Source organism: Neodiprion pinetum, chromosome 3 (genome assembly GCF_021155775.2).
Source record: "Neodiprion pinetum isolate iyNeoPine1 chromosome 3, iyNeoPine1.2, whole genome shotgun sequence".
Taxonomy (NCBI): domain Eukaryota; kingdom Metazoa; phylum Arthropoda; class Insecta; order Hymenoptera; family Diprionidae; genus Neodiprion; species Neodiprion pinetum.
Genome location: NC_060234.1, coordinates 35,158,321 through 35,186,271, shown reverse-complemented (window position 1 = coordinate 35,186,271; position 27,951 = coordinate 35,158,321). Strand labels below are relative to the sequence as shown.

The 27,951-nt window shown below is 43.6% G+C and overlaps 1 protein-coding gene across 2 annotated transcripts in view; it reads right to left on the bottom strand.

Annotated features, from left to right (window-relative positions):
* LOC124213753 (TWiK family of potassium channels protein 18) overlaps window positions 1-12,916 on the bottom strand; it is a 207,326-nt gene extending 194,410 nt beyond the window's left edge. For both annotated transcript variants that reach the window (XM_069134283.1, XM_046615346.1), the window contains exon 1: window positions 12,663-12,916. The gene's annotated coding sequence lies outside the window, so the exon portion shown is untranslated. The remainder of the gene's footprint in view (window positions 1-12,662) is intronic.
* Window positions 12,917-27,951: the final 15,035 nt, after the last annotated feature.

Here is a 27,951-nt window from a genome sequence, read left to right as displayed (position 1 = left end):
AGTTAACAAAAAAAAAAAAAGAATAACACTGAACGGCAGGTGCGACTTTACACCATTTATCTTTTACCTTCATTTATTTTTTTGGCTAATTTTAGTGAATAAGATATGCGTTTTAGAGCTTTCGTAGCGAATGCTGCGAGAAAAAAATTATTTGCCCTTTTACCACCAAATTCACCTGTTTCGCGCACACGTCCTTATACCCTTAAACACGCGACACAGTTCGAAAGCAGAGCGTTACCCCTTCAACTGGAGAATAAAAAGCGGAAGATGCCACTCGAAAAATGTTTGTACTATTGCATAGATATGCATTACGAAGATTAATTGGAGCCGTGTTCGGAATTTTCATCACTCGACACTTCGACCGTTCAAAAGTTTACAATTCTTCAAGTTTGGACGATCCGAAGCGCCGATGAGATGACATTACGACGTATGTTAAAGAGATCTATAATTGTTCGAAGTCTTGAGGAGCGGATCAATAAATAAAATAGCTTCGTTGAATTTCAATATGAAATATGAATGAACATGAAAGAGTTGAAATTCAAAAAGTACTTTAGAAAGGCCAAAGTATAAAATCGTCAGAATAAACTTAGATATAAAAATAGAATTCTGACCATTCGCATATTCTGACATTGTATATATTGACTAAAATTTCCTCAGACCTTATCATACTTGACCTATCCATATTTTGAAATCCTGTGAATTAGATTTTCGACTCCCTGTGAGAAACTCGACACCGTGACCTTCTATCGCGACGCCACTTAACTTTTCGACCGCCGATCCATTCGATTTGTTTCAGCCCCGGTTCGGCAAATGAAAACAAAGGTTCTTCCATTCGCAGAGAAGCGGCTTGTCTAAGCGTCTTCGGCATCGAGCAAACCTCGGCAGCTCTCTAACAACGATTGATTCGCGATTTCACCGCGACTTAAAGAGGGGGACGAAGGTGGGAAACAGGTGGAACGGAACCACTGGCCGAAAACCGTCTTGCCGCGAAGGTTGCCGAAGGTAATCCGATTGATTAATCGCCCTCGTCCCGCGAAGATGGACTGGCAGCAGCTCCGCCTGTGGGTGGATGGACATCGGTCTCGGCAATGTGACATTCGCCTTGTATACATCGAATCCACGTCAACATTATTTTATCGCAATTTTTCCCACGTCTTCGAGGATCGCAGGCTACCATGTCCTTCAACCTTTCACCCTCCAACTGTCTCGGAGAACGACTGCTTTGGCCGGCAGTTCTTACAGGATGAGCGTCCCAGTTATTGACACGCTTAGACCAAATTATTGAGCCTTTCATTTTCCAAAGTTATAAATTCACGGCACCAATTGTGAATTTCTCGTTGACTAAAACCAATTTTTAGAAGGTTAAAGGACCAGTGGCTCAAAATTCTATGGAACGCATTGATGAACGAAACGCACACTCTGTATACTTGCATGTTTGCTCCAAAATACGTGACATAATGCGTAGGCAAAAAGGTCGCGTTTTGAAAATGGTTTACATTTGTAAATGTGAGCTTGCGGCCGGTAAAGGCGGACGCGAACAAACCGGTGGGCGTCGGGTAAAACAGAGCGGGTAGTTAAGCTCTATCGCCGAAGTCAAGGCACGTTTCGCTTTTTGTAACTTCAATCGGAAACGGCTCGTAAAAGCCAATGTTTTGCTATGGGCACCAGGAGCGTAATTAAGCGGAATCATTAACGCGCCACGAGTATCGTTTCGCGACGACGTTAACACCGAAGGAACGAAAATGTTTTCAACGAGATAATAAACAAGACACGGCTGATGAAATTAAGATTCTTCCTAACATTTTCAAAAATCACCACTCCCCAATGTCTGATTGAAATTGTGTTACGAAATTCGCTTTTCGTAGCCGTCGACGATTGATCTTCCGACGATCGAGAAATCATCATCGTACGTAAAATAAGAAACAGCGTCTCTCTGCCACGTGGCTCGATCGATGCGACATTGATTTGACATTTTTCTAAAGTAAGGAGCTTACGTTACGTTAGAAGTTCAGTCTGCAGAAGCGGCGCGGCGGTCTGCGCCTACTTCCTCCAGGAAAATTGCCAATTTCCTGCACTCCGATTCGTGGAAGTTTGTTTTCTGTTCGTCGTTTTACCGATGGGGACAGCCGCATGTCCCTTCGCTAATGTGCCGACCTTGCTTAGAAACGGGAAATTGCCGGTTAGTTTTCTCTAGATCAGTTCAATACGTGTATAAACCCGACCCGACCCGACCCTTACATAGTATCGCCTCTAATTTACTTTGCCATCCGCAGGTTGGGAATTAACCCTCAATTTTCCTCAAGTATAAGCTGCCAGCCTTGCTTCTGCTCTTGAAACACCCGCTCGACTATCGAGTTCGGTAAATTATTTATCGGCGTAGAAGTTGCTCCGATAATGAGCCACCAGATCAAAGACCACGAGGAAACTCTTGATACAGAGATCGATCATCATCGCGCGGAAGTATCGACACAGATGCGGGATATGAAGGGGCAATAATCTGAGGCAGCGATCCTTGGATGAGAAATCGCGAATTTGATCGGCAAAAGCATCCTGCGCTTTGGAAGACAGTCTGAGATCTTTCAAACGTCCAATCTTGCTCGTACATGTATACATGAGTATGGCAAACATAATATGTGGTGGTATTTTCCTTGCGATTTTCACGAGAGAAAGAAAGGGGAAAGAATAAAAGAGAAAGGAAAACAAGGGAGGATTTTACAAGGGAGGTAAACGAAGCATCGTGTCATTTCGGCTGAAGAGAAACACGTAAATGATATACGAATCCCAACGGCCAATATTATTCCTCGTTTATGGGCAAGCCGTGTGCGCACACGTGCTTTATACACGACGACCCCGTTGGCAGGTAGATACAAGTTACGGTCTTTTTTATACTCGTCGCCGATAAGAAACCGCGGTGCTTTTTTTTGTTTTCTTTTCGCCCCCATTGCGCTCGTTTTTTCTAGTCAGCGACCCTTGGAAGCGAGAAAAGAGAACCGAGGAGGCGATAAAACTGAAGGAAATTAGTGCGAACAGTAATATCATATTAGGGTGACGAATATCCTTCGTCTCGTCACTTCGGTTTTTACTTCGCTACCCCGAATTCTAGTTATCGAAAGCATGGAAATCCACTCGGGTTACTTGCGATTGCTCGGCTTGCATTTAATCGGTAGAAATACAGTTAATTAATCATTGGCATTTTTATTCCAAAAGAATGTAGGCGCAAAATCTCTCAAACACCGTCGAAAGACATCCATGTACCGTGCATCGTAAAAGCGAATGGGCGGCAAGCGCGTCGAGTCGCAGTCGGAGTTTCGGTCCCCACGTATTTTCAGTTTGAAATAGTTTTAAGCCGAACATTCGAGCTTTCCCGTAGTTTCGGGAACAACTTTCGGCCATCGGTATGTATAAGTGAATGCATCCGCGGGATGGGAGGCAGGACTGATATTACCAGGGTGAAATGTGGAGTTATCGGCGACGGCGATATTCGACATTATCAACCCGGCGTCTCAGCTCGACGAGGCGATCCCTGAAAACGGAAGACGGGACAGACCTGCGGTCACAATCGAAAGTTGGAACGTATCTCAACTTTTGGCATTGGCTTTCCAGACGTCTCGATAAATCTCGGTTCTAGTTCCGAGCCGCGTGACGAAAGAAGAGGAATTCGATATAGCCGCAGCCTTTTTATACGCAGCTTTATGCACGCGCAGCGGAAAATTGTTGCGGAAAAAGCATCCTGCAGCTGCCGCAGGGATAAAAATCTCCCGCAGTGCAGGTGGACGCGAATAACGTTATCAGATTACGGGTAAAACATCGATCGCCTGTCCACGACGTGTCTTCTGCTCTATTTATTCCTAATTGAAATATGGCAAAGCTTTTGTCGGTGTTTCAATCTGTTCCAGTACAAGTACTACTATTCCGACCGAAAGATCGTTCGCCATTCACCGCAAGCCGGGTCGGGATGCAACTTATATTCCTTTAACTCGAAAGCCGTGTTCGATCTTTTCATCTTCGGCTCTTTCCTCGTACCGTGTATATATATACACTTAATACTTGTATGTATACACGAAGAAGCTTTTTTATCATAACCTTTCGCAAGGTTGAAACATGTTCGAATTCAATTCACCCTTGATAAAAATTTCTCTGGAATTCGCTAAAAGTCGTTTCATATTATTTGAATATTATCTTGTAACAGCGACTCAGACTGATGTTTATTTCAACGGAAAATTATGCGGGGAGAGCTTTCGTATACTTCAGAACTTCGTTCGGTAAATTAATTCCAAGTCTATCATAGCTGCGTTAGGAATAAGACAATATCGCTGTTCCGCCAAAGATCGTATAACCAACCAACGACGAAGCGTGGTGGACGCTACAAAGTCTGCATCACGGCGTGCAAAAACGAATCTAATTATCATTTTACGATAAGTGAGTGACGTTCAGCGACAATTTCAGGAAAACGAACGAACTGCATTTGTATTTTTTCTTTTGCGCCATAAACTCTATACTTGCGTATACACGTGAAAGCGTGTTAACGCATTGCGGAGGAATCAAATATTGTCGTTTAAATTTACCGAGGATTGTAACAACAATTTGCCACATCTGTTACTATACCGGATACGAATTATCTTTATTGTTATTATGATTATTATCATCGTCTGGTTCTTCACTCAAGGCAAACGATCGCCAGCCGTTTCCAGCTTTCAACGATCCGGTTCAGATGTTTGTTATATAAATTCTCAAACATTTCTAAACGTCTTGTAAAACGTAATTTGTACCCCGTGGATTCCGGCTCCACGTCGCTTCTTAACGCGATGAAAACACACGTCATCGCCGCAGCGGCGCATCAGCTTAACCCGTTCACTTTAAAATGAAAATATTGTCTCAAACTGCATTTATTTGAGTAAGGAAACACATTTTTCCACGATTTTAAGGTGTTTTGGACATGTTTCAGAGATGGAATTTCTTGTCAAAATTTGCGTTTTTCTCGCAATGTGAGAATAATTCTATAAAATAAATAGTGGCAATACATTTGTCGGAAAATTTTACCCCTAAATCATATACTTGACAATTATTTAATGTGTAGTATGTCTCGAGAAAATCGGATAAAACGAAAAGCAAAATTCTACGCTATAGTCTACAAAAACAGCGAATGGGTTAAATACGATTTTCCACCATCACGAAGGCTTATTATACACCAGTAATTCGCAAGAAGTCACGGACTGCGGTCGTAGAATTTCGTCCTCACTTCAGCGCGAAATAATAGCCTCAAGCCAATCAATTTGTTAGGTCATACAGCAAAAGCGCGATTGTTTTAGTATTTCCGCAACCCGCCTAATATCAAAATGGCTGACAATATCGACGGTGACGTCCAGCCGGCGACCGATAATATCCGCGGTAAAATCGTTTCTATTTTGCGATTGCTTTGTTCCTACAATTGTTCCACGAGTCAGTGAACAGCTATGCTACCGTTATTTATCCTGCACCGATACATCGATGATGAGATTACGAATAATTCTGTCAACTGCGATAAGTTGAGAACGGTGCCGGGTTGCCAATCCGTTTTACGATTAGCTTATTCATCGCTGACGGATAGCCGACTATTCAACCGATTCGTGCTCCCACAATAACTCGAATTATTATTAATTATCAGCTTTGGAGTTGATTATTATACGTATATTACCGTTCGTCGCTGCATCGTCGTCGACCTCAATGACAAACAGATTGTAAAAGAAAAAAAAAAAAAAGAAAAACTGAAAACTTACTTGCTACCAGTGACTCTTATACACGGCGACAATCTTTCGTTCTCCTTGGAAAGAAAAATACCGAATGAAAGAAACGGCATCTCGAATATCGAGGAAATCGTTAGCACGCGTGTCGTATGGCTGATTGCGCTGTCGCGTCACGTTTGGTCTGCAAGATGTATTTTGTTTACAGGCATATACGGTGTTCGATCGTGTGAAACACGGGTGCATGATCATCGCCGAAGTAAAAGAGCCCGGCTGCCGTGGCCGAGATCCGGGTATCACGTAACAACGTGATATTGAGGGGGGCCGACGACGTACGGACGATCTCCACTGACGAGGGTCTCGGCAACTGATAACATTGCGTCGAGCTTTCACACCTGCCAAACCGCTGGTTTATCCGGAGATGAAGCAATAACTTTTCCCAAATGGATCCTACCGTGACACGAATTAATGATACAAAATGAGAAGTGAGCACCGCAAGGTAGCGAAAACGCAATTTATGGTAGCGCGACGTGCCTTTCCTCGAGTGATTCAGGTTCAATGTCACTTACAATTGATACCGCGTATCGTACGGATTTTCAAATACCTCGATTCGAAGGAAAGTATCGAATTATACGCATAATTTCTGCGCCACTCGTCAAATGCATTTTTAAATGCCCGGACGATGCGAAGAAACTACAACTCGACTACGAGCCCGTCAGTTTGTCTTGAACCTGAGGACGGGTCCTGTTCAACCTGCTCCTGAATATCCTGCTTTAGAGGCAATAATTTATCCCTCGAACATCGAAGCTGCCGCAAGCTTTTCGAACGATAACTGCGGTAAATTTCGAAACTCAGATCGGAATAGGATTCGACTGATTAAGCGATCTGTACACAACGTGTACGTGTTATACAAAACATTTCAACGAACATTGAACCAGAAGAATGAATTAAACCCAACGATGATCGCTCAAAAATTCAATTACAGCGAGGCTTCTAGACGTGTATCTTCATAGGCAGAAACCACTGCGTTTCCCCGAATCTTAGAGACTCCCGAGAACTATTCGATGAAAGAAGTCACTTCAAAGAGATTCGACTTACCGGTACCGCAAACGTGTCTCGATGGGTACACGGAAGGCAGACTTGAGAAATCAGAGTATCGGAAGAAGTGTGTACGCTAGGACGTGTTATAAAGTCTGATCAGGGTCCGATAGTTGCTTCGGTATCTCGTGTGTCTTTAAGTAGCGAAGGTATAATACACGCGGATAGACGCAGGTACGAACAAATAAGAGTAGACGGTTCGAAGTTGGAGGTGCGGTCGTTTTCCTGAGCGTCGATTGTATCGAAGTCGTGTATCGGAAACGCGGAACGCGTAGATGGGAGGGTTGGATATAGGCGGGTATTTGCACAATGGCGGAATAGGAGGTTTGTCGCTTTTGTCAAACCATGAATCGGTAATGTATCGATCATGAATCAAATCCAGTTCCCTCGGGAATTCCTATACGTACATCTACAAACTTTGCCATCGGCTTTTACCTTCCCCGCAGCTTATACTTCACGAGTTTATGATCCAAAACCCTCGACGTTCTTGAGATTTTACACCGTTTCAAAGAGAGCTTACAAAAATCTTCACGAATCGGATCGCCTCTCTGTTTTACGGCGAATACAAATTCCCTATCACTCACCGCTCTCACAGGCTTTTTCGACGCTCTTCGCGATTCTTTCCGCAACCCCTTTTCCGAAGGAACTGTGGTTTCGCAGTGTCATGTTGAATAGCTTTTATGACACAAAAAAAGACTCTGTGGATTGAAAACACCGCGCAGATCAGAGTCTGTCTAGTAGAAACCGTCCAGGTCAGCTAACACGAGACATAATTAGCGGTGAAACTGGAAATTTGGACCTTGCTCAAATTATCCAGATTTCCAATGGATGAGAAATGAGTTACGATAATGCGAAGAAAATCGATCCCAGCAAAGTTTTGGTCCGATGCTTGTAGCGCGTTTCTGCAACATTGAATAACAACCAGGAATGAGAATCGAATGGCTTTTAGTCATCGTATTCGAATTGCGTGAAGAATAACGCCGACCGGTTATCGAAACTAACTAACGCGGTTCAGCTGCGATGGTGTAGAAAAATTCCAAGTCTCGTTCATTCTCTCGATGCAAAATCGTCCCTGCCTTTACAGCAGAGCTTAAGTAAGTATCGGACGCTGAAAAGGATTACGATTCTGTCGGGAGAGTGGAAACGTGACGTCGTTCCCCGTCACCGTGACGCCGACCATTTGTCGCTGGAGGCGTTGCCGAGCGCCTTGGGACTGCCCAACGACGTGCCCCAATGATTGATGACGCGTCTTTATTCATCGCATCGATGAATACACGGAGCTCGGCGAGATCGATGCAAAGTTATGTACATCCCTTCCTGCCTTACACCATACAGGCAGGCTATCAGATTCCCTCTGACTTTCCTGCAGGTTGAGGAGGTTCCTCGATCGCGTCTGTCAACCTCCTCCAAAGGCACATCCGCGGTATTCATACACCGATAATGGCGTGCCAAATTCCCGGTTTAACCCCATTTCACACCCATCGTGTAGAGCTTAAGTTTAGTCCTCGGTATATCAATTTGTTTTTTTTTTTTTTTTGTTTTTTCTTTTATCCATAACGTTATGATAGATGGTTCGTTGTAATTTCAAAAGTTTCGGGTATCGAAATTTCGTTGTAATAGATTTTTTCGAAATTTCTTCAAATTTGTCAATTTTTCCATGTCAACGGTTTGCTATCAGGTACCTACTGGATATGGAACGCGAACATTGTGTCCAGCCCGTTGCGAGGATACAACGTCACGGGTCATCCTTTGTTATCATTGACGGCTCGACGGTTGACGGGAATTTAATTTTACGTTTTCACCCTCTCGATACAAGATTAACGAGCTGTTTTGGGGCACGCGGGCGATTATGACGACGGCGCGGCCGCAAAAACAATTCTCCGATTCTTTAATTTCGTCGATTATCATCCCCCTTCATATTTTTCGATCCGATCACCGTTGGCCGAATTAAAAAATGAAGTGGGTTGAAAAAATAAAAAACGAACAGGATACAAACTGCTGTGTAAAGTCAAAATGCGTTAAAGAAGTATACGAGAAAAAATATGTAATCGTTTGAGACTATAGTTGAAATTTTATCGAACGGGACGATATTTAAGAACCAACAGAATTGCAGTGTTTGAAAACAAACGACGTATATGAATCGTTCACCGATGCGGTATATATCCAATATATAGGGAGAAAGGGAAACTTGTCGAATTTGAATCAACAGATTGCTGTCAATCTGTCGTCACAAAAAGAGAAATACGAGCAGGTATAGTCAAAAGGAGCCGCGGGCCAGAGACGAGGGTGAAAGAATAAAAATTGCCCAAATTCCCGCCCGAGCTTTTAGTGCCCTTTTATTCTACATGGGGACAATTTTACACCGAGGTTGACTTCCGGCGGAAGATCGCGGCGCGCCTAGACAGCCGAAAAATCAAGCCACGGCCACTCGGAGGCTAACAGCGGATGTGGGGGTGGAAAAATTACGAGAGCAGAAACAGGTGACGAATCACGTCGGTATCTCAACTTCGCGGAACTCTCTCAGTCACCTTTGGCACGATCGTATTGACGGAAATTCCAAACGCCGGCGGAGAAATCGATTACAGTCCGCAAAAATTCAAGAAGGAATGAATTTCAGAGGCATGCGAATAATTCGATACCTCGAATCGAGTTGGGATTATTCCAATTTCTTACCATGCGTACCTGTGACAAAAAATATAAAAAATATTAGAATAATTCAGTGAGAATCCCAAATTTTCCATTTGTAATATTTTTTTCTTTATTATCATTCAAAGTCTACTTTTATTTTACAGTTCTTGTTATTCCTAAGGCTGCCGGCAATCGTTTAAATTTATTAATCTTTCAACTCCACATTTACTCATTACTAATTTGAAGAAATAACATTTAATATCCTGTCGATAAGAATTTCAAACATTTGAAACGAATAATTCGAATAACTCGAACTGCTTGAGTCACTAAAACATAATTGGCACATTCGATTCGATTCGATTAAACCTCTATTCGCACACCCCTAGACAGAATTCCCATCACCGGAAAAAGTTTTGAAAAAAAGTGTCAGGCTGTATCGCTTTTACACGGCCGAAGCGAGGCACCGAAGTTGGCAAAAATCAGTTTCTTCGAAAGCATGTGTGCGAGGTTACGTCGGGGAGGGATATGGTGGAGTAAAGTGGTAAAGGGTCCACGGCGAGCCGAGGGGCGAGGGCGGAAAGCCGCGGTATGATAACAGGTTGTGACGGTTGGCAGGCAGCACCAGTCAAGCGAACAGCACGGAGCGCCTGCCTGCCCGGCGTGATTGATGGCTAATTTATAACCCTCCCTCCCCTCCCACCCACCCCACTCCTCCCCAACGCTCCTCGAACTACCAACAAGCACCCTCGTAACATTCCCTCCAACGTGAATGATACCCCTGTACCAGGTGCTTACCATTTACACGTATACTTACAACCCTGGGTTACACCCGGTGGACCACCGCCAGGAAATTCTCTTCTTAGGATCCATCTAAACGGATCGTCAAGGAGAGCCGCGGACCGTGCGGATTCCGTGCGGCAAATTTATCGCTCCAAACTTAGGAAAATATCACCTTTATTCCGAACGGTGGTTGATCGGGGTCTGCAGCTTACTTTCTTACTCTCACTTCGAGACTACGCGTGTACGGATTCGGAAAAAAAAGTGACAGAGTGATTGCGGACTACGGATAGTGTGTAAAAATATTTATGATTGCGAAAGATCGTCTGCTGTAAATATTAAAATCTGACTGTATGTGACTTGAGAAAAATTACTCGACTACTTTGATTACAAAAAAAAAAAAGCAATCTTGTGTAATATTCCGTAGTCGTCGGTGATTTCGTTTTTGTCATCTGACGAATAACGAATCAGACTATCTTAATGGAGCGATTTTCCAATTTTGTGTAATTAAGGTCAAGGTTTTAAAGATTTCATGTTTATTGTAATCACAATGAATACGACATGATTGCAAATGATTACATTATTAAAAAATGATTGTTAGATTGCAGACGATTTCATGATTACATCGCGATTACAATGATTAAAAAATTACTGCAATAAGGGGTGACACGGTGACTGCTTCAGCGGCCGATTCCCCGCGTATCCGTCATGCGCATCTAGTTTTATCTCTTCCATTTATGTATCGTCGATTCGCCGCTTATTTTCGTTCAATTTCAAAACCGGTATCTAACCTTATAGTCGTGAATGTAGAATCGGAAAGAAGTTGATTAAGCGAAGCTTGGGTAAACTTTGTATCTTGTTCGATGTTGCGATGGATCTACCATTGAAATTTATGTGAAATAGTAGAGGTAATATTATTCTTACATCAGTTTCACGTCATCCCTCGATTGGATGTTCTGTCTGATTTCAAGAGCTGAGTTTACACTCGAGTCTCGAGTTACATTCTTCGATTTTTCTTACCACCGTTAAATACCGCGAGAAGGCCACTCGCTTGGAATTGTTGAAACAGTGCGTCAGAGTTATTCCACTTTCAATAACGCGAAAATTTTCAACGCCTGGTCCGACCTAATAAGATTTTCTTCCAACGATGACTTGTTACAGTGATTTACTAGCCTTTTTGTCTACATTACGTTTATAATCAGGTGAAATACCGCATTTCCAAGTCCTTGTTTTTACCACACGCGCACAGCTGTAGGAAATCGGAGTAAACAAACGAAACGTATCATTCGTCAAAGATTTTTTAACATTTTCTATGCGTATTCAACGGTAAATTTATACCTCAAAACAAGCGAACGAAATTCGATCGGACTTACAAAAGTTACATGTGAAATAACCACCTGTCAAATTGATAAAAGTTTTATCTGCGGTGTATTCTCGGCGGGGCGGCGCGGCAAAAACGCACCTCTGTGTGTCTTCATATTCCAATAATAGGACTGGAAAGTTAATCTTATACTTTTGAGAACGTCCAGATGTCGGGATTTCCCATACAATGCGACAGGTATAAAAACGGCACGCTACTCGTCTGGACTTGAAAATATTTATGGATTGCGCGAAACTTGAGGTTTTCCCCAAGAATCCATCAGCCTACAACGACAATTCTTAGGCGCTTACTCCAGAGAGACTCCTTGTTTTCTCTGTAAGATTTACGAGCTACGCCAATAGTTTTTATAAGCATCCAGTCACTTGTAGTGCGCATTAAAATTTCATAAAACATAAAGTTACCGCAAGACTATGTTTCTTCTAGACGATCGTACCGAAGAAGTTTTCAAAAAAAGAAACAAAAAAAAGAAAAAAAAATCCAAATATTTTATGGCATCGTATCTTTTCCCTAAGGTATCAAGAGTTGTGGGACAATCGTTCGAGTCGCTAAATATTTTAAACATTGTTCACGCGTGCTCGTAAAGAAAAAATATATATATCAACGATTGCTCTTACAATATATTAATGTGCTTCTGGAGACCTCCCTTTGTCGAAGTAAAAAAGAACGAAAGTAAATCTCTTCATCCAATTACGAGCAATACCAAGCCCTTTTCAACGACTGGTGGACATGTAATATTTGAAGTAAGAATATCAAGAAGTTCCATCAGTTGGAATTTGTTACCAGCTTATCAGCATTTGTTACATTTGTTACATTTCACTCTTTATAGACGTTGTATTTTGCCCCAACATTTTGCCCACATTAATCGTTGTAAAAACTACCTGTGAAATTGACAAATTTGTCACTCGTGTCCTGAAGTGACGAGTAAGAACTCGATCACACTCCGGTATGCAAGTACAAACAATCGCCGTGATAGGAGGCTAGTTTTTTGCTCTCGCCTTGACGTTACAATCGTAAGATTGTCACCTAGATGCAGTATAAGATAGCGGATGGAAACTCACCCCTGGATGACGGGGGTGTTCGGACAGAGAGTGGGTAATTAAACCGATGATGTCAGCACTGCAGCAGGTAGTTTTCCATCCAAGAATAAATAACACGACTATGCGACGACTAATAATCGAGAACACCGCGTGTCGATTCCGTGCGGAAAGCACCTGTTCACAATTTCATTGCAATTCACCAGGACGCGGTAGGTTTCTCACTCATCGATCACGCCGGTTCGAAGAATTAACAGCGACGAAGGCGAACGCGGGCGACACTCGACGACTTCCGGAAACCGAACGCATGGCGGATTCGCCAGGGAAGGGTCAGGGAAAGGTGGGGTGGGGGGGGGGGGGGGAGCCGGGGTTCGTTTTTTCCAAGTTTTTCGTTCTATTTCCCTCTCTGTCTTCTTTTTAAAGATCCTGTTTCAGCCGGGGATCCGGCGCTGCCACGAGACGCGGGATAAAGCGCCGCTTCTCACTGCGGCCCCGGCGCTCGTTTCGCGGCCCGCGAACCGAACTCCCGATTCGACGCGACACACTAACGAAAATAACCCCGAGAGACGGCCAGCTAAATATACTGGAGTCCGGCTGACGACTTGGATTCAATCTCGGCTCGACCCGCCGTCCGCCGAGTCGCACCGCGCTTTCCGCGTCCGAAAAGCTCGGTCCACCTGATCGTCGTGCAGGAGTCACCGATTCGGGCTTCTTCCGGTTCCCCTTTCGGAGCGATCGCCTGCGGCCTGCACGGAATCACGCAGCTTGCGACCTGTCGAGCTTGCGAACGATCAGGCGGGGTTTTGTCAGAATTTTTAGACACCAAAGGCACCCGCCTCGGTTTTAACAACGGTATTATCACCGCGAGCTTATAGAATACCGCCGCGCCGGGCGGACCACCGGCTCGATATTGTAAATATTTATAGACCAGAAGGACAGAGGTTGTGAATAAAGCAGACTCTGTGCGAAAGCCGACGGCGTGAAGAGCCGCTCCCAGAAGCAACTCGCGCTCCTTCCTTAATCGCGTTTAGCATCTTATTTCGCGACCTAACGAACTATAAAAATCCCCGGGTGAACTCGCCCCCAGCACCGCTTTTAGCTGACGTGATTTGATGAGGGGAAATCGAGCTGGCTTCTTTCGGGCAATTGGGGACTCTGTTATACCTGTACCGATCGGACAGAGACGGACACCGAAACTTTGCCGATCTCGCCATTTCTGCACATTGCTAACGAGTCGTGAAATCATAAAATTCACACGGAACAAGCCCGGCTGTGATAACCGAACTTTCGAAAGGACTGTATTATTTAGGGAGCTGTGGTTCGATTTCAAGCTTCATGAATTTCAACGATACTGTATCATTTGAAACTTTTCGTTCTCTGATCATTGGCTTCAAGAGGCTTAATTTAAGCCGAAAAGTATTAGGGAATTACTATATGACATCAGTCGAGTTACTGCGATGCAATGTTCAGGCTTTTTCAATCACGCGTTGCCGAATACTTCTCTGATTAAACGACGGGTTTGATCGCAAATATTTTCTTGTCATCCAAAAACGGACGGCGATAAAAAGATGCATTCTCGGGAAACACCGAAGTGTCCGAAGAAAACGAAAGGAGCTTGCGAATATGCTTCCGCGTGATTTTTGTGCTTTCTTTCGAAGTGAACCACGGTGCGACATTTTCAATTTTTTCGTACCAAACCACTCGCCGGGTCAAACTCCACCTGCCATGATCGACGTAACCTGCTCGAGGCGATGTCCCCGCCTTTTGGCTTCGGTGCCAGTGTTGGAATCGAAAATGAAAAATTCTGCCACGCGAACGTCGAGAGAAGGATATTTTCTGGCACGAGACTCACGCGCGCCTGGTGTAACTTACCTCTTCAAACGAAGACTTTGATCTCTCGCGCGAACCTGAACCTTCGTGCCTTCTCATTGCGTTCAGAATTCTCGGAACTCGCATCGAGATATCCGCAGTAGGGTTTTTCGACTTTATTCTACGCCTATAAGGAGAACGGGGAACTTTCATCTTTTGAACTTTGGCATCCGCGACTTTTTCAAACCCGAAAACAAATTTCAATATAAACAGTTCGGCTTCACTTTTTACGAATTATGAAATTGAAATAGGCGCGTTCGACACATCACCCTGCATGTCCTATGTATGTAAAAATGAGAATTCAAGAGCGTCCTCAAAAATTAATTCACCCTGAAAAGCAAATCTTCTAAATAAACGGACTCGTAGATCGGATTCAATTAAGCTATTTGTTAAGTTTCAAACATACCCGTCTTCACGAATCCAACAGATTCGTTCAAAACGATTTGCCTATTTGTAACCTACAATTTGATGCGAGCTCATTTTCGGTTAATCCTTATTTTTCAAACCTAGTAACCAGCCGTTAATCGAGTAATTGTAATCCCTTTTTCACGTTCGATATTCTCGTCGGTTTGACCCTTGACATTTACGGTAATTTTACGGTATCGTGTGTAGAAACAAATTTTTTTATTCTACCTTTTGGAGGATACGCCTGCCTTTACGAAGGGTGCGTATTACTGGCAGGGTTATAGGCTTAGGCTGCGCAGCTTCCCCTGCAGCCTGTCAAACGAGGTGCCCCTCATACAAAGTGGCAACGCCGTGAAATTGTATCGGAATTATTATGCTCAGGACGTGAAATAAAAATTTCAATTTCGCACGTTCGGTACCAAATGGTCGGATGCCTGCTGTTTAGTCGGTTTGCGGAGAAATCACGTCTGAAGAAAGGATGAAGAGGCTAACAGGTCGTGTACGACTTGCCGCGGTGACTCCGTAAGGCCTTTATTAAGATTTCCCCGAAGTGTCTGATCATCGAACAATATCATCGACTGAATTAAGAATTCTGCGTGATACTGGAGCAATTGGAACTGCGAGTAGAAAATAGCGATCCATTTTCCACCCCGATTAATGTTTTATTTCCATTTTTTGTTATTAGCATTGTTTTTCTTACTCCATTTTGATCCGTCAAGCCTGCGTCATCTCCGAAGATGCACGGGGGAATAAAGATGGAGAAAACAAAGTGATACTTGTTGAGATTTTTACCGGGGATCAGGGAAATACGGTTACGATTATGGTCACGGTTACGGGAGAGCGAACCCTATCTCGATCGAGAGTAATCGATGGGAATCGTCGCATAAAACGAACAGATACCGTACAGTGGATGATTTGCATAGAAAAAGTCTAAGCCGCGATACAAGCTCCGAGTAAAGACTCTCGCGAAAGCTTCGACATGTCGAGGTACTCGAAAATGCGGCTGCTTGTATTGCAGGGAAAGAATCCAGCGCGTTCATGCGTTCCAATCTTAAAGTGTAACCAGGCAGGCAGAATTATGAAAACGTGGTTCGAATGCTTCAAGTCGAATATCCCCTATTCGCTTCTTTTGGCGTCTAACTGAGTCACAGTACATATACATGTATAAGCTCGGTTATCTATGATACGCCATTCGTCAGAGTTAGAAGCTGTACAGTCGGGATAAAAGCAGTTGTCGCAGGGCGCAGACCGCGTCGTTTATCACAACCCTTTGGACGGGTGTCGGAATAGAATGATACTGCATGGTGTCTGCAGGAGAGACTGTATATTTCGATGAATAGGCTCTGCGTTTATGTTCCATTTTGCAGCGTATTCCCAACCGACCGAGCTTTAATATTTCCAGCCTCGGTGATCCGCAGAGCCTTGATAAAAGTATACTTGCGTACTTGTACGCACGAAAGCCTCGACCGGATGAAAATTTATAATTGTGTTATTTCGTTGGTAATTTCAATTCCGAAGTCTCCGGAGCCTTTGCCTCTCTGTATACATATAATTTATTTATACACCTTCCTACCTGCATTAACGCTTTTCCGTACTAAATTAAAAATTTCAACTCAGTCTGTGTTTTAATCACGTCCGCGAAGCCCCCGCAACTCCTGCCGACGCGTCAAAATACAACTTTGCATAATAATGAACGAGTTATGAAAATGAACCGCATGAATAATCATGCGGGATACGGCACGTACCTACGCATCTTGTGTAAAAAATATATTTATACACATTATTCTCTGTCTCCGTTTCTCTTTGATAATGATGACAATTCTTCTCGGGAGTGAATAATTCATCATTCAACCACGAACGCAAAACTCATAATAATTCGCTCGAATTTTCGTGAGCCATATTCCGCGGATCCATTGAAAAACCTTTGAAACTGTCTCATTTTTTCATACAACGTTGAAACAACCATTTCCATGTTCCGGTGGTGGAATCATGTTTCATCTACCTGTGAAAAGATACGAAGATTTTTCAGCTCAATGGATCATCGTACTTTTTCTCCATTTCACCCGCAGTCCGCCCTCGTCTTTCGAAGAGCAAGAGCTTACCCGCTACGATGAGACAGGGCAACTGGCTAATACCTAGGTTACAGCTGACTAGTGGAAAGGCAAAGGTCGGCTGTGAATGCTTGTAGAATTTCAAAAAAGGAACAAAAGAACGGTGATTGCAGAAATCGAGGTGGCCCAAAGCGACCGATTAACACATCGCCGGGCAGTTGAAGGAGGGGGGAGCTTAATAATCGCGTGTAATTTAGACGCGCTAATTTGCGCGGGTGTAAGAATGGCCGGGGGAGGGAGGGGAGAAACAGAAGGCAACGCCTTCTGCGGATTAATTAAAGTGTCCAACCTAACAAAGCCGCCCACCGTCTATATTTATGTAAGCACACACGCTGCTGTGACGTCGGCAACATTCTCTAAAACCCAACAAACCCGTCCGGTTGTGTATAGTGAGTCGCAAGTACCTAGCAAAGTGGAAAAACGAGGTGTAAGAATATTTCCGGGCAGAGTGAAAAAAGATCGAAAAATGAGTGACGATTTTTAACGTGCTGGTTGGCCGAAAATTGATATGCTTTTTTAAATGTTATTAGACAAGTTAGTCGGATATCTTTACCAAAATCTTACATCTGTAAGCCGCGAAGATATATTTGAGAATACAATAATAGAAAATACAGAAATTTTGAACAAAACCTTGGATATGGAAGCTCCGTTTAAAGTTGCTTCAAAACGATTAGAAATCTATATTGGTAGATTTTTTCGATTTCACTGTACAATGGCTCATTTTACTGAAAAGATGGTTTTATACAATATCATTGAAAGAGATTCTCTTTTTTTTTTTTAGCAATCAATTCGACGTTGCAATTTGTTGAGCTGAACAATACTGGTACAATGTGATAGTAATAAATACTCAACGATGCCAAGGAGATGAAAAAAGGGCTTTCAATGAATTTGTAGAAAATAATCTTCTGAATAAAATGATCAATCATAGAGTGTAATCAAACGAATCTACTAGATTTTCAACCATTTGAAGGCGACCTAAAATCAAGCATCGATGCGTAAGCTTTTCTCCATGATTCCGATATTTTCTTTTTTTCTATTTTTGAAGAGATTTCCCCAGCTTACGAATATCATAATTTGCTAAATAATCAACGTACGACTATCTTGTAATAAATTCGACAAAATGTATCGATATTTGTGGAGCCCGCAACTTCCCCAAGTTCCCCATTTAAACATTCCCCTGTTTCAAATCAATCGCAATAACTTAGTTTCCGAATAATATTTTCTCAGTCTGAAGCAAGAAAGAATCGCCAAGCTGCAGTCGCTTTGGCGTGGCTGAGAATTGTGGAAAAACGAGGGTAAGAAAGACTGCAGAGAAGGAGGGAAGGATGGAAGGATGAAAGGAACAGAGGATGGCGAGAGGATCGAGGATCGAGGTGCAGATCCGAAGGTTTCTCCCGGATTTAGAAGATAAATGCTCGTCAAGCGATGCAAGTAAAATATTTGTTCAGTCCGTGCTCTCGTCTGTCTGCCAGCTTGTCAGAGCACGATGCCGTTCCACCCGGAGGATTTGCTTGCCGAGCAAGACAGCTATAACCGCGGACAGACGGACCTGCGGGAGCCGAGAAACGGCGGCTAGACGGACTCGGAATTGAACCGAAGAGAAAGGCCGCGATCCGTTGGCGGACGGATTTCGCCTTCGAGACGAACGGATTAGCATGAAATCAAACGGCCTCCTCGACGCAAGGAGGAGGGGCTCAAACTCGACCGCTGCGGAAAACGCGCTTCCTGACACCCGGAAACGGTGCGGCAGGTCGGCTTGCCGCAGGTACCGAAATTGGTTTCATTATATCATATTCGACGTCCTGGTTCGCGGTAATAATTCCGAGCCAAGGGACGAACTCTGAGTAAACGATACGAGTGAGGTATTCTTTCGGATTAATTAATGCAGTTGTCGTGTAATGGATACGAATCATGCACGTAGGTATCACAATCAACTTTTAGGTTCACCGCACGATTAGAAAAGAAATGTCCCAGCAAATGGACTAAAAAAATATTTGGTTGACTTGACCATTTTTTAATGTATTACTAAGTAAACAAAAAAGTACTAGGTACAAAGTAATTGTCGATACGACAATTTAACTGTTAAAGTTACAATAATTTGTGTCATATTTACTAACAGAAATGGAATAAGTAACTCAAACATAAAGTGGACTTGCCGGGACGTTATGTTTAGTTAAATTTTTCTAACAGTCGAGTTCCTTCTCAATATTTTCCGACACTCCTGATTTTACGGTAACGGCTGTTACGGTAGAAGGGGGAAAATTTCAATTTGCCCCTTTCTTTCCTCGGCTTTTTCTTCTCCTCAATTTTCGCACGCCTTCACCCTTCAAATGGGAAATTTTAAACACCCGAGGTTCGGAATATCGAGGCGAAAAATATCCCGCGATAAGAACGCTAAAAGTTATTCGAGCTTTGGCACGAAGTCGGGATTTTCGCTCGGATATCAAAAACATTTTCTTCGATTGAAAATTCTCTTTGGGCCAACGACAAGTCGGCAAAGTCACTGCACACGATTGCTCGGCCACGTTTCTGCGCTTCTATCTCATCCTATCGTACAACACTCGTCACGGTGCCCAGAAGGCCAAAGCTGCCAGCGTTCCTCCGCGTTTTATCAGGTTTATCCAAGCCGTCTCGTTGCGCGGAAAATCGTTGACGAGAGCAACTTTTACGAGCCTGCAGGGTGTCAGGTGCGATACGATGCTGCCTTTTCCGCGGCGAAACTTTGCCCGCATGTGAAACTGCAACGAACTCGGCTTTTACGTTCTTTGATTCGTCCCGGTAAAGATAAGCCCCCTGTCCAACCTCGTATTCGCGGAATCTGCGGGGCGTCAAAGATAAAACCGAATCGATTTTTGCTCTACTTACGGCAGTAATTGCCATGTATTCTCCTTGCACCAATTATTCGAGGGAGCGAGTTTCGAGGCTATTCAAATGCTTGACAATCGCCGAAACCTCGTGATGTAATTTTCGTGGAAAATATTACAAGACCGCTCTGACTTGATCGACTTTTGAACAGGGACTCGGCACGTCGCGGAGAGTTGCTCTTTTGGGAGTAGAATAAAACTCGTCCGAATGACAGTAATCTGCATAACAGAGTTGAACGAGAAGTCACGTATTTTAGACTCCGACGTTAAAGTAATATAATGTAAAAAAAAGAAAAGAAAAGGAAAATAAGAACAGCCGAAGAAACACCAACGGCACTCAATCATCCCTGAGTTTTCCATTTTTTACTTCTCCAGACGTATTAGCACACAAGTTGGAAAGTTTCGGGGAATATCGTAATTGCATATATTTCACAAAATTTAACGAATATTACAGATGAAGACAGTACAGTTTAACGCAACTCCTCTGTATTATACATCGCTGATTGCAGGGTCAATGAAACGAACCACATCCAGATAAGCAAGCGACCAAACTTGACTCTAGAACAATTATCAATTTTTCCAAAATTCGTTGCACGTTATTCCGTCAAAGAGAAAGACAAAATCCTGCCGAGCAGAATACAGTGCAGGGTACGTACTCGAAACGCGAACATCACGTTTAAACTTGGTCGATATGCCGGAGGCGAGCAGCGGTGATGTTTCTGAAATTGGTCGTTGAGGTAACGGAAGCTGGACAAACTTGGCGGAAAACGCGTTAGACGTGTGGAGAAATCCACCCGCGGAAGTGGAAAGCAGATGCGGAATCCGGACTCCGGAATCCTTCTGTCTCGTCGCCGGTTCCAAGGAAGCAGCAGCAGCGGAGAGAACGATTCTCGCCCCGCTGGTGACACAGCGAAACGTAACGTCGCGTTACGCCTGGAGTCCAGCTAATTAATCATCTTGATTGCCTGTCCGGCAGGACCGCGCGACTTTCAGCGGTTCTCAACCGGCCGTAAGCTCCCCGGATCCTCCTCTTCGTCAACCCCGTCTCGCTAACCTGCAGCCGTAAAGAGGTATTAATAAAACGTCTTCAAGCCGCTACACTGCTCCTTGGCTCTCTAACGAGCCTGCGAATATCATTTGCGGATATTAATAAGCTTTGCGAGATCGCGACAGTCGCGAAGAAGGGGACGTTACACCTTGGCACACGTAATATCTCGTTCGTTTATTCGGCTCGGGCGAATTAAGGGTGCGAAATTGAATTGATTCATAATTGCTGGTCATTTTCATCGATCGAAGCTTTCCAAAGTCTGTAGTAAAGAATCTCAAAGCATTCTCAATTCGCATGATCTTGCAAGACGGACTTCGATTTCCGACTTCAATTCCACGCTGCTCGTAGCCTGATGAGATTTGCTTGTTTCAAATTCATATCGCAAATACGTGTCGCGGTGAACTTTTGACGAAGTTACACGATGTGTATTGGAACGCGGCACAATGCTCGGGAGTCAATTATTATGCGAGTATCGGAGAGCTCTCAATCCTGAGACACTTCAATTAATCAGCCCAGCCCCGTCCGCCATTCAGCCGTTTCGGGTGCCGGTGGAGAATTTCAACAAACGTCAGGGGGGTAAATGCCCCGTAGGTTATACAGCAGACCCCAGGGTTGACCGTTTCATTGTAAACAAAAAGTACCAACTGAAACTCGTTAGAATTTCGATTAATCATTCCGCTGAGTATCATTTTCACTATTCCGTCATTTCTTATCGCGGCCAACTCGATTCAGTCACAACCCATAGACTGTAGAGACTCGAAACGACGTTAAATCAAGAGTAAATCTAACCGTGGAAATAAAAACCTCTTTCCCTACCTCATAGGTATAACTTCTCGTCACCGAGCATTGCAGGGACACGTGGCCGCTGACTTCTTTCAAACTTCCTCAACTTACGGCAAAAGTTTCTTTTATAAAAATGATCGCTCTTACATACCTCGTGGAATGAATATTCAGCAGGTAACCGATAGCGCTGTACGCATACTTGATGAAAAACTTACTGGCCGAAAGTTCATCAGCGTTGGATCCAATGTGGCAAATCAGTGCCAAAGTCGAAGAGTGATTACGTATTTATTTTCATATCTTAATTTCGATTAGCTGAACCGAACAATGTCTTGTTATTACGTTACTGCGGATGAGTTGTATGCGTACGACGAGTATCGATATAAGCATGGAATTTTTTTCGACCGACCGAGCGACCGAGAATCGTTATGCTGTTTGAAAATCGGTTGTATTGTTAGCTCGATGGTCTTTTATCGGATAAATTAATGTCTGAGAGAAAAAGTTTCGAATAAACAGGGGGCGAAAGAATCTTAGAAATTTATCAGCGCGCTGACTAGTTTTTTATTACTCGGCTATCTTCTGTTATTCCAACCCTTTTCTCAATGCCGTTCACCGTTTCGTGCGTAAAAATGTATTCCAATACAGATATATAATACACGCTTTTTCTTCGCTTCTTATTTCAGCGCCACTAAGCGATCGAGACGGTTAGAAGGGAATATGTATGGGGTTCACTTTTTGCAAATCGATTTGAATATCAGCTGAACGTAAACGCGCACCATCTACATATAGCAAAAAAAGGGGCGAAAGGGGGCGGGCTTGGGAATTGACAAACGTTAAGTAAGTACGTGTATAGGGTTTAAAAATATTTCAGTATATCAATAGAAGTCGGGGGCCATTATTTATACCGGGCAGATTTTATTTCCGTACGGAATATTACATAGCGGCAGGAGATAATGTTCGAATGCTTCTTTTTTTTTTTCTTCCTCCTTCTTTCTTCCTCTCGTTCTAAGCTTCATAATTGCCTCGGTTTGTTTATTGCTTCGAACGAACCACTGCACGTTCTATAAGCGAATGAATTAATCACCTGAAAGCTTTGCTGCAGACTTCAAATAAACTGTGAAAATGCGGCGTTGAGACTGACCAAACACAATAACAAACAATCCCTGTTGTTATTGTTACTTTCATCTGATGGTATTACAAGATATAGCAAAAGTACAAAGTGGGGAAACCGCAACTTCCAAGCAGACACCGATCTCGGATCTTGTGAAATTTCTTCATTGTATCTTCCACTTTTCAACTTTTCGGGAAACGAATTTTCATCGAAAAATGTTTTCCTACCATATTATGCTAGTTTTGGCTCGTCTCTCGCTTCACTCTGCGCATCCAGACTGCTCGTAAACTGAATTCCGAAACAAACCCGACGGTTTGGACAAGCAGCTCCTTGTCCGGCTAGTTAGTTTCGTATGCAAGGACGCAGTGAGACCAGCAGACGTGTAAGTTGGTTATGGTAATACTAGTAACACGTGGCAGGCTATGTTACGCCGCTCGAAACTTTGCCCCGGAAAACTCCCCGCCCAAAGCTTTGCTCAATAAGTCGAAATTATACATTTTACGCAAGTTTACACGAGCAATACTGCATTTTCCGTTCCAGGAGATTGTGGAACAAAGATGAATGTACGTATGTACGTTTTATTCACTTTATCTTAATTATCGTGCTCTTGAGCTGCAAAGATCTCTTTAAAATTACAATAATACAAAATACTGAACTTACAAAGAATAAGCTTCGATATCGATGCTGCATTTCGAGTCGAAAAAAATTTACTTCAAAACAGTTAAACAATCTAATATAGTCCTTCAATTTCACTCTACACGGCTCTTTTTATTGAGCAGACTATTGTCTGACAATTCGCTGAAACCATTTTCTTTTATCGTGCTATGGTCGTTAGGTAATCAATTTTGCAAAATTGTACCGATATCGGTTACGATCGCTAAATGGCAATTGTTGTCGACTGTATCGTGACCCGGGCCGTGGGACGTAACTATTATATCAACGAGTCATTTATAAATCCAGGCAACCCGGAAAATGAAAAGCTTGTACCCCCGAGACAGCGAGGGTAGTGCTTTTAGGGGTGACTGAACACCAAGGCACGGTACAAGGATCGAACGCAATGTGCAACGGGCTGTTCTCAAAGACAGAACGCAAAGATGCCTGTGTCACTCAATTACACGCATTCAAAGTTCGGGGTTGCCTTGATGGATATGTCGGAAGAATAAGACTATGTACGTACACTACCGAAATTTGGTAAATGCGCGAAAAATCTGTTCCGCGCGCAAAGGGCGCCACCGGCAATCGGAGCGATCAGACTGAAAATCGGAGCGCTCGGCGCGAGGGAGCATTCCAAAATTATCACTCAGCGCGACAGGTCGCTAAGCGGGACTCGGAGCAGCCGATACGCTTAGTAACAGGAACATTAAATCGAGTACTGGTGAAAAAGTACCCTACCAATACAATGATTTAACAAATAATCAACAAGCTACTATCTCTTAATAAAATCGATGAAAGGTATCGATTTTCCGTTCACCAACCTCCGCAAATGTAGGCGAAGATTTATTATCAGATTTTGTCGCTTGCAAAGGAAATAACTCCTTCCTTTTCGCTGAATTTCCTGAGTGCCCCGTCCGTGAATTTAACCAAAACCCGTCGGTTTACTGTACACAAGGGTAAATCCCATTCCTTCAATGTCCGCTGGGACAATTTAAACGGTCACCGGATCGTTAATACACATTCGGGTCTCGCGCATAGGAGGGTGAGATTTTTTTTTTCTCACTATAATTGCACATCAAAGCGGTGTGTTTGCCGATTAAACGGCAAGGGACTCTCCGCAAATAGTTTTGACGGTGTTTGGCGCGCTGTTTGGTCTCGAAATTAACACTGATTCGTTTAATTAATCTCACAGGCCGTGCTCCGGGTCGTTAAAATCCTCGGCAACAAGATGCGCGTGTACGTACGTATACAGCCTGTAACTCTGTGCGCAATTCACGCGCATGTTTCCCTAAAGTACTCTGCGGACATATCTCGTAAACGAGTAATGTATACTTTTCCGTCGAGAGAAATTTGTTTTTTTTTTTCTTTTTTTACTCTCCTCAAGCAAACTTTTTCATCACTCACCAAGGCTTTCGTCTATTCCCTGCACGCCTGCGGACAAATTACGCTGCATGTTTTACGCAATTTATAACTTCTCGCGTTATCCTTAATGACGAGCAAGTCAAAATTTGACTACTTTAAATACTCGTTGAAAATGATTCTTGCAGGGGAGAGGATATAGTAAGAAATCGAGTACGGTATTTTGAAGTTACATATTCATATATATATATACGTGAATTTTGAGTACACCCTTTCTTCTTTGTATAATAACACGTAAAACGATGCTGAGACATGATTTTCTCTACGACATCTATATTGAGCGAACGAAATGCACTTCCATGAAAAACCGAAACTACTTGAATGCGAAATGGCGGATTATACAATACGGCCTCTTGAAGATATCGATGGAAAGCCAACTGACCTGCTGGCCACTCGAAAAACTTAAGGTACGTAGATATTCGTCTTGAGATTCTTATAATACGACGTACGTGTCCAGGTTATCTGGTCTTTGGATAAGGAATGCAAAAGAATTGTGTGGAAATTGCGTCGAGTGTGGGACAAACATTGGCACCGAGTTTTTTTCTCCCATCGTGATATATCGCCGCTGTTGCGTAACTTCGCGGATCACGGGTGATGTATCGTTGAAAAAATACGACTCGCGGGAAGCTCATTGTACGTCGAAAGCGGTACCGGCGTTTTCCTAATACCTCGTTGAACGTTTCGCAGAAACGGAAAGAAGGGGATACCGTCTCGTAGCGACATTGACCTAGATTTTTTCTATTTCGAACTCCTCGTGTGTAAAGTACAACGGACGTATGAGAAAAATTGTTCCCGCAACTCACTTTCGACGATTATGAAAATACGGAAATCTAACGAGTAGCGATAAGGTGTCGCTCGGGACGGTTGTGAAACTGGGCGGTCCGGTCGCCATCCTTCAAGGCCCGTCCAGCCAATCGAGGTTGGTTAAAATAGCTCGAAAATCGGTGAGAAGGACAGGCTCCGTCAAAAACGAAAAGAGACAGACGAATCGAAGATGTGACGCTCGACGGTTTGAACCGTGACGAACCGCAGCTCGGTGACGTTACGGAGTGTCGCTTAAATGTGACATCATCGGACGTCTAATAATATCTACTCTAAGAGCCGTAGCCTCGGACATTGCGCTGGCAATAGGCGGCCACCACTTGCCGAAATAACGGTCGCGGGGTTGTCGAACTCCCCGCGAGGCAGAAGCCGAGATGCGATAACGAGGGTAATTAGCTGCTCGCAATGCGGTATGAACGTATCCCGTCGAACGAGTTACGCGGTGCAGGATACAGCAAAAATCGTTGCGAACAAGAAGACTTGGATAAATCCCCGACGCAAGAAATCGCCATCTTTATCTCGGTCGCCGTGTCCTTATTGAAAGAAACAAATTGGAAGAGGCGCAAGAACGTGACAGAGAGAAAGGAGAGACGAAGCAAAGTACAAGGCGCGTGGCGCAAAGCCTGATCAGAGTGAAGGAGCTTTCACGGTAACCTAGACAAATGCTTACAGGGATATAACTATTTCTATCTACGAGGTACGTGGAGAGAGGGAGAGAGAGGAGAGCGAGCGGTGTAGGTACGACTGAATGTTTCTTGCCGTGCAAGCCGGACTTGCAATCCGCCGTAACGCTTTACAGCGGCAAACATTTGTCCAGCGAAGCTCTTGCGTTGTATTGGATTAACGTTCCGTATTTACCGTGTATCGGACCAAAGGATGAAGCCGGATGTGAGGGTGGCACTACTTGAGAACATGTGGCCGAGTCTGCAGGGTGGGTATTTATCTCCTCGTTCCGAGACCCTGCAAGCTCCCATCCTTAGACGAGAATAATGAAACCGTGCTTTAATTGCAGGATAATCTTTCTTGGCGACGCGTTGCTCTTGCTGGTGTTGCATCGTTCCATGCTCGATTCCGGGAACAACGAGATCGATGTCGGTGCGGTAATTGGACTAATGGCTCTTCCAAGATGCCGACTTACTTTAGAAACCAATTTTGTCATTCCGTGAACTATCATCGGCTAATTGAAACGTTTTTCCAACACACGTAGGTGGCGGACTGGAGAGGCTAGGAATCCGGTCTCGTTAGCTGCACGGACTCTGACTCGGTCCTAAACATTTTTTAAAAATAAATCGCTTTTTTTCACCGACCCGGTTTCCGGTCACTCGTTACCCAGTTTTTAACGACGGCGAGGCGGGATCGAGCCGATTCCAATTCGACGCATCGGCGACTAGGTTGACATTCGATAGTCGGTCCGTCAGCTGCGACTCAGCGTTAAATCAATCAACTAATTGGACCCCGGTTGCCCCGGTCGATCTATCGAAAGTCTTAACATATCTACGTGAAAATAAATTTCCCTGAATAAAACATGCTGCTCCGACTAATTGTTTGCCGGGTTAGCCGGGAACGTGCAGACTATTAGCCAAGGTGAGCATAAATGTGTGTGTGTGTGTGTATACTTTTCAGGAAAATGTTGAGGTAAAAATAAGCTTGTTTGATGTTCGATCCGGAGAGTGAAAAAACGTCGAGAGTAATTTGAAAAGAGAAATACATGGTATATTCGAATTTCTCAACTTTCAATGGTACTCGATAGAATTAGTCTTAATTTTTCGCACCAAAATTTTTACCCGCAAGTTGGATTAATCCAAACAGCACAGGAGTGAAAGACTGAAGCTTCTAGTTCCTATCCACGAATGCGATAGTTGTGCATGCCGCTAATCAAACCCAGGGATTGAGAGTTCGTGCCTGGATTGGATGAAATACAACGATTGCAGGTATAACGTGCCGAACTAATAACGAGCAAATCACGTGCCGGAAGGAGCAAACAATCGATGAAACCCGAAACCTACTTTGCGAAATTGTATTCTCTGTGCGTGCTGAAATAAGTTTGCCGACCAAACACATTGCAGTAGGACTTGACCTTATTTACCCGATCTGAGGTGCAGTTCAAAAATGTCACAAACTCTACGGTATTCGAACTCCTCGAAGAAGTTGCAGGGACCAACGGCGATAGACTTTGGTATTACATATTTAGGTACGGTTCTATTTGCCTTAACTTTGCAAGACATTGTGA